Source organism: Egretta garzetta, unplaced genomic scaffold (genome assembly GCF_000687185.1).
Source record: "Egretta garzetta isolate BGI_Z169 unplaced genomic scaffold, ASM68718v1 scaffold322, whole genome shotgun sequence".
Lineage (NCBI taxonomy): Eukaryota > Metazoa > Chordata > Aves > Pelecaniformes > Ardeidae > Egretta > Egretta garzetta.
Window position 1 is genome coordinate 431289 of NW_009259044.1, and position 6577 is coordinate 437865.

The window sequence follows — 6577 nt, forward strand, 5'->3', positions numbered from 1 at the left end:
TTTGGGTGGATTTAGTGCATGGAAAATTTCTCTTTTTTTTTTTTTTTTTTTTTTTCTTTCTTTTTCCTTTTCTTAAGACTTGCTTCTAAGATGCAATAAAGATTTTTTATTTGCAATCGGAGCTCCTCATGTCGTCTGCCTCAGTCCGTATCTCTTCATACAGCCTCAAAGGTAAAGCAGTTTGGGGAAGTGAGTCCAGGTAACAGGATCTCCCTCTTACAAAGGGTTTTGACCTCTTGTGTTTTGGCCCGGAATTAACTTAATGCCGCGTACCCTGGCTCTGGGGAAAGGGAAAACAAGTCCATCCGTCAGACTCCGGTGTTCGCTCCCGTTGCTGCCCGCGCCCTGGCAGTTAGTTTTCTCTAATGGAGGTTTTTTTACTTGTCCCTCATGAAAAGATTAAAAGTGCTTTTGCTGTCTGAAAACATCCATAACTAAACATTTAAAACACGCACGATGGCAAGGCTGGATAATTTCGTAATGTTTTGTGTATTCAAAACACAGTAAAAATAATTATTAAGTGTTTGAGCACTTGTTTTTAATAGTTCTGCCAGTTTTATCAGTTGTTCAATATTGGTGTGAGGCTTTTTTATGTAAAAATCAAGTCCCAAAGCAAGAATCTTAGGGATTACAGAAGCGGTTCTTCATGCAAGGGAAAGGGGAAAAAAAAAAAAAGCAACTAGTATTTGTGGCTGCAGAGAAGAGCTTGAAGAATATGAACCTTAAAGAACTGTACCAAAAGATGGGGGGGAGAAAGCCCAGTACTTTATACTGTATTTATTAACATTTATGATTGTGTAGGACTTTTTTTAGCCCATAACAGCCGGTAAAAGCATGTAAATGGAAAAAGCTGTTTAATGAGAAGCACCCATCTGGTATTGGGGTTTTTTTTGCTGTTTCCGCGGTTCTGATTCAGTTACCAAATCTGCCCAAGCGCCATTAAAAGCGAGTTTTACACCAAGCTTGCAGGCAGCTCTTAAGGCCCCGCATCTTAATTGACCACATATTTTATGGACTCACAGCTTTAAAGTAATCCATTTGAAGGTTAAATTTCGAATTGTAACCGTCTATGGTAAAGTCTAACCTTATAAAACTCTTTTTATACCAAAATAAGGGGTAGTTGCTGCCCAGGTTGTAAGGAGCTTGACCAGGTGGAAGTCATTGGCTGGCAAGTGCTAGCCCAGCCTCTGACAAACATCCCATCTGGGGCTGAACCTTTCGTTCGCAGTTTGCTCCGGCTGTTTGCTTCGGGGAGTTTACTTCATGCCGAGAAGCCAGTTGGTGTTGGAAAGCCTGGGAGGGTTTGCCACTAGTCCATTCTGAAAAACAAAGCGGAAGAAAATGAGATGGTGTCATCCTGGCGTTGGAGAACGTGGTGACCGAGGGTCATTCGCTGAGGTTTGCTGTACATTGAGATGCTTCTCTTCTTCATTAAAACAATTAAAAATGCGAGACACTTCTTTCCCTCGTTCTGCCAGCACATCTGACCCTTGCCAGATGCCGTGCTGGTCATGGGCATGCTCGCTGCAGTAAAACTCCTGCCCAAGCAGGGCTTTGCAGCCCTTCGACGCTTGGGTTTAAACCCTTCCACCTTTTCCGGACACCCACGGGTGCGAGCTCTGTCCCGCACACCTGCGCAGAGGACGCACTTGCAAGTGAAAGCTTGGAAACTCTTTGTCATTTCCGTGGCTCAGGGCGAGAGATGGGGTCACACGGGGGTCTCTCACCTGCAGTGACTCCCCTCACCCTGAGCCATGGCTCGTGTTTGCAGGCTGGTGGCTCTGCAGGGCTTTGGGGGTCCTTTGTGTCTGCTGAGCTGTTGAGCCCCCGCCTGCCACCAGTGATGGGTGAGGGACCGTGTTCCGAAGCAGGGATGGGATGACCCATCACCATCCTCACCACCTTTGCTCCCTCGCCCCGTGTTGCTTGTCAAGGCCTCGATGTCCCCCCCCAGCACTCCTCAGGCAGTGACCATCCCCGGGGGTCTCCTCCCTTCCCTGGGGGGGTGTCCTCCGGCAGCCTGGCAGCTCCTTGGCTTCGGGACGCGTTATCCCCCACGGGCAATGGACCTGATCACCAGGAGGGGCTGAGCTGGAGGTGGGGGGGGGCCTGCAACAGAGCCTTGGTCCTGCCAGTGGGTAGTGACGTTTGTGGGGTGGAGAGGCGAGCCTGGCTGGCCCCCGAATTGCACGTGGACCTTCAGGGAGAGGCAACTGGGGGGAGGTGGGGGGGCAGAGGTGGATTTATTATTGCTGTCTTCTAAAAGCACTTCCAGCAGCTCATTTCTTTGCTCAAGGATCATTGATAGCGAAAAGAGGCAAAGGACACGGGGAAAGTGTGGGTCCGGGAACTTCGGTGCAGTACTTCCGGTGACCGTTGTGCTCGATGCGACTATTTACAGGTTAAATATTTCTATGTAACTTTGCAGAGTCACAGTCCGTGGAAGGATTTCAAGTCTTGGTCCTTCAGGCACAGTGGGGTTTTATTGCCCTGAGAAAAAAAAAAAACAAACCCCAGTGACCAGCTCTAGCCTCCACGCAGCTTTCCTGGCTCCGGCTGCATGGTTCCGTTCAGCAAAATCAGCAAGAAAGTCCCACTGACCCTAAATCTGCTTAGGCTGAGTTTTTCTTGAAGCTCTTAACTTTACATTGCAAATTATTAGCCTAAGTCATTTTGTATGAATACGTACTAAAAATACCCCGCTTGCACAGCCAGCCTCACTCGAGAGCTTTTTGGAAAGAAAACCCTTCAGAGGCGTTAAAAATGGAGAGCAGGGTAGAGCCGTGCCAGGGGCAGAGGCTTCCAGGTCCCACAGGGTTTCTCCTCTGCTTAGGGACGGGGCGGTTTCTGGGCTGGCGGGGCACTGCCTGCATTGGGATCTGCTGGAACCAGTGGGTTTGTACCCAGGGCTGCAGTCCCTGCTGAGCGGCACCCTGGCCCCGTGGGCTGACGAGCAAATTTGGGGTTTTTTTTGGGCCTGATTTGAGCCCAAAAGCCGTCTCCTCCGTGGGGCATGGGCAGCCTTGGAGGTATCTAGATGCCCCAGCCGAGGCACGTTTGGGCTGCAGCGCAGCTGCATCCCAGGAGGTTTCCTTCCCCAAGTCTTTTACAGGATTCACCTGGCGGCTGCTGCTGCCCAAAGCGCTTTTAGGCTTCACGTCCAAACTGCTGCTGACACTTTCCCAGGTGCAAGAAACCAGCCCGTGTCCTTTCCCAGCTCCAAAACTCATCTCCCAGCTCTCCTCCAGCCCAGGAATCTCAACCACCTTTTAAATCACATTTATGAACAGGGCAAAAAAAGTTGAATTAACATCAAAAAAAATAACAGACTGAATACTGGGCTGGCTGTATTTACTTTCACACTTTAATTCAATAAAAACCTCAACTTTAATTGACCTGAATCGGCTCCAACATTTCCAGCATGCTGGGCTCGAGTGTCTTGGAAATTGGGGTCCCCACTGCACGGCTGGGGGTGCCGGGAGGACTTTGCCCAGGTCCTGCTGCGCCTCCCGGCAATGGTTTCTTTAGAAAAGGAAGACAAAAAACCACCACCACCTTTGTGCTTTATTGACTTTTCGATAAGAGGGCTCATACAAAAGGGCACAGTTTAAAGTAATTCCTTGATAAAACAAACTCCCAAAGCAAACGTGCTGCGACGAGGGGCAGATAAGGGCTGTGTGCTTTGCTGGCGTTGGCTCCGCCGGCAGCGTTTGGCCCTGGGGAACCCGAATTGCCACAGGCGTGTGGCCTCGCGGGACGGGCACGTGCCTACTGCTCCAAATGGCTCTTCTGCCATTTCCCCAGTGCTGAGCACCTGCCCGGGCAAGCTCAGCCCCCCAGCACCATCCCTGGACCCATCCTCATCCCCATCCTCATCTCCATCCCCATCCAGGGCAGCCTCTGCAGCGGTGGTGTTTGGGCCAAAGGAGCAAACCCAGATGGGGGTGATGGCTTCGGCCGGGCCCCAGCACTCAGCGATGTCTCTGCAAACCGTGGAGGTTCCTTCTATTTGCTGCGCTGCTCCTCAGGGCCTAAATCTGCAAAAAAACCCCAGTCTGTCTGAACCTCTCCCCCCCCTGCCCCTCCAGCAATGGGGCTTCCCCGTGGGGGAAGCCAAGGGGGCACTAAGTGGGATGCTCATCTGGCTTGTTTTGGTCCCCGCCGCAGGAGCTTGATGTGGGGACAGCGAAGTCCTTGCAGGGGGACAACTGCGGCAAAGCAAAAGGGTTTCGATGCCCATGTCTGGATGGCAGCAGGCAGTACACTGCCAAACTTGGGGGTGCTGCCAGGCCCCCCAGATCCCTCCCGCAGCACTGAGGATTTGCCCCTAAATTAAAAAGATTTAAAGAAAAGGGAAAAAGCTCCAGGGCACCGAAAGGCTCCCTTCCCTCCCTGCCGGCTCTCCTGCCACCTCCCCATTGCCCCAGGCAGCAAATTAATGTCCAAATGGGAACGGTGGTTTGAAGTGTGAGCCTCAGTGGGAAGGATTTAAAAGAAAAAAAAAAAAATTGACTTCTTCTAATTGCTTTTTCTCCGAGCCTGGTCAGGAGGCCATGCTGGAGCTGCCCCAGCCCGTGGGGCTGGGCTTCCCTTTGGGATGATTCGGGGGGGGCAGGAGGGTGGCAGGGACAGAGATGTGCTGCCCCTGCACCTCCGGGGCTTGGCCCTGCTCCCTGCCGGGGGTCTCTCCCAGGGGATTTCTCTGCTCCTGGGTTCAGTTGAAGATCACAGGATGATTTGGGGGCAGAGCTAAGCTGGTTTTCACACTGCTTTTGGTTTCCACTGCCCTGCAGAGCTGACCGACGGCGGCTGCTGCCTCCCAAGACATCAGAGGCCAGGTAGAAACAGAGCTGGGCAGCGAATGCACAAGGAGACCAGGCAAGTTTATTTTTTTTCTAGAAGAATTCAGCACAATTTAAGAAATCGTGGTCTGTGGAAATCAAAGGGAAACCCCCTTTTCCAAAGGTCAGGCCAGTAAGTCCCCAGAGGAAGGTTTATTAGGGCAGGAAGATCGCAGCAAAGTGTTTAACAGAACAGAAACCGGCCCAAATCACTGCTGGCGCAATAACCAGGCCCCGGGGTGACAGCGTGTGGGGTTGGGACACCCCCCCCCGTCCTGCACCTGGGGTGGGGACCCCCCAGCACCCGCTGGCAGGGGGCTTTCTGCCCAGCAAAACGCCTTCCTCAGACCTGCTGTGTAAAAGACCCAATTGTTAAAAAAAAACACAACAAAAAACCCCAAAGAGGGCAACGCCCCCCAAACCCACAACAGGACTGAATTGTATAGAAGAGCCCCCAACGTCTATTATTTTTTATAGGGAAGGGGCCCCCATGGCAGGATGCGACCGCCTTGATGCTCCTTTCAGCCAGTGCGTCCCAGTGTTGGCTCCTGGGGGTGAATGGGGACCCCACAGCCACGCTGGGGGCGCTGGGGGCAGCAGGTTTGGCTGGGAACGCGTGACCCCTGCCTGCGACCGGAGCTGTTTGCCCTCTGCTGAGTGCAGCCAGGCCACCGCGGCCAAGGGACATTATTTTTGGGGCTGGTTCTTCTCGTCTAATCCGAATGGGCTTGTGCTTTATAATTTTTGAGAAGGAAAATGGAGAAGGATGGGGCGAATGCGTGGCACGGGTTTGTCTGCGGCTCCCACAGCTGCGTGGGGTGCTGAGCTCCTCCTGCTCCCTGACGAGCATGTGGGAGATGGAGGCAGCCAGCCCTTTTTTGATAAAAACAGCGATGGGCGCTGAAGGGTGCTCGCACGGCCCGCCGAAACGCAGCAGGAGGCACTGGTGTGATCGCATGGGGAAGTGGTGGTGGATGGGGGCAGAGCCCTGGTGGGGTCCCGGCCCTGAGCTCCCCTTGCCCACCCCACCAGATCCCTGGGCACGCGGACGCCACTTCCCTACGTCCGTCTCTCACCAAAGCCACTTCCAGCCCTCCCAGCCCTCCAAACCACCACCCCTCCACCTCCGCACCCCTCCACACCGCCATCCCTCCTTCTCTGCTTGCAGGGTGCGGGTAAACTCAGCTGGGCTCTTTAGGTTTTTTGGGTTTTGGTTTTTTTTTTTTTTTGGTTTTGTTGCTTTGGGGTTTTGGTTTTGGGTTTGTTTTTTTTTTTGGTTACATTCCACAGAGTACTTCAGGCTAAAGACTCAAGTTAAACTCAGTTATTATGGTAGAGCTGGAACACTTTACTGTTTAAATGCTAATAATGCACCAGTACCTCAATTCAACTGCTGCAAATAAATGTCAAAAGGTTGAATAATAAATATTAGAATGAGCCATTAAATTTATGCACTAGATTTCGAAAATGGAAGTCTAACTGTTAATTCAGTTAAAGTTTGTTAAGTTACATGGTTGCACAGTAAGGGTTCACTATAATTCAATGTGGCAGCAGCCTACTTTTCGGGAGCTTTGTTTTCGGGTGCAGGGGTGTCTTTTTCGAAGAGCAGTTGCACTTACTCCTTTTTCTCTGGTTTGGAAAGGCTGGGGTCCGCCTGCGACCCCAGCGCTGGGAAAAGCTGCCTCATCTGAAACCAGTAAATAAATGTGGAATTCTATTTTTGGTAAAAGGGGGTC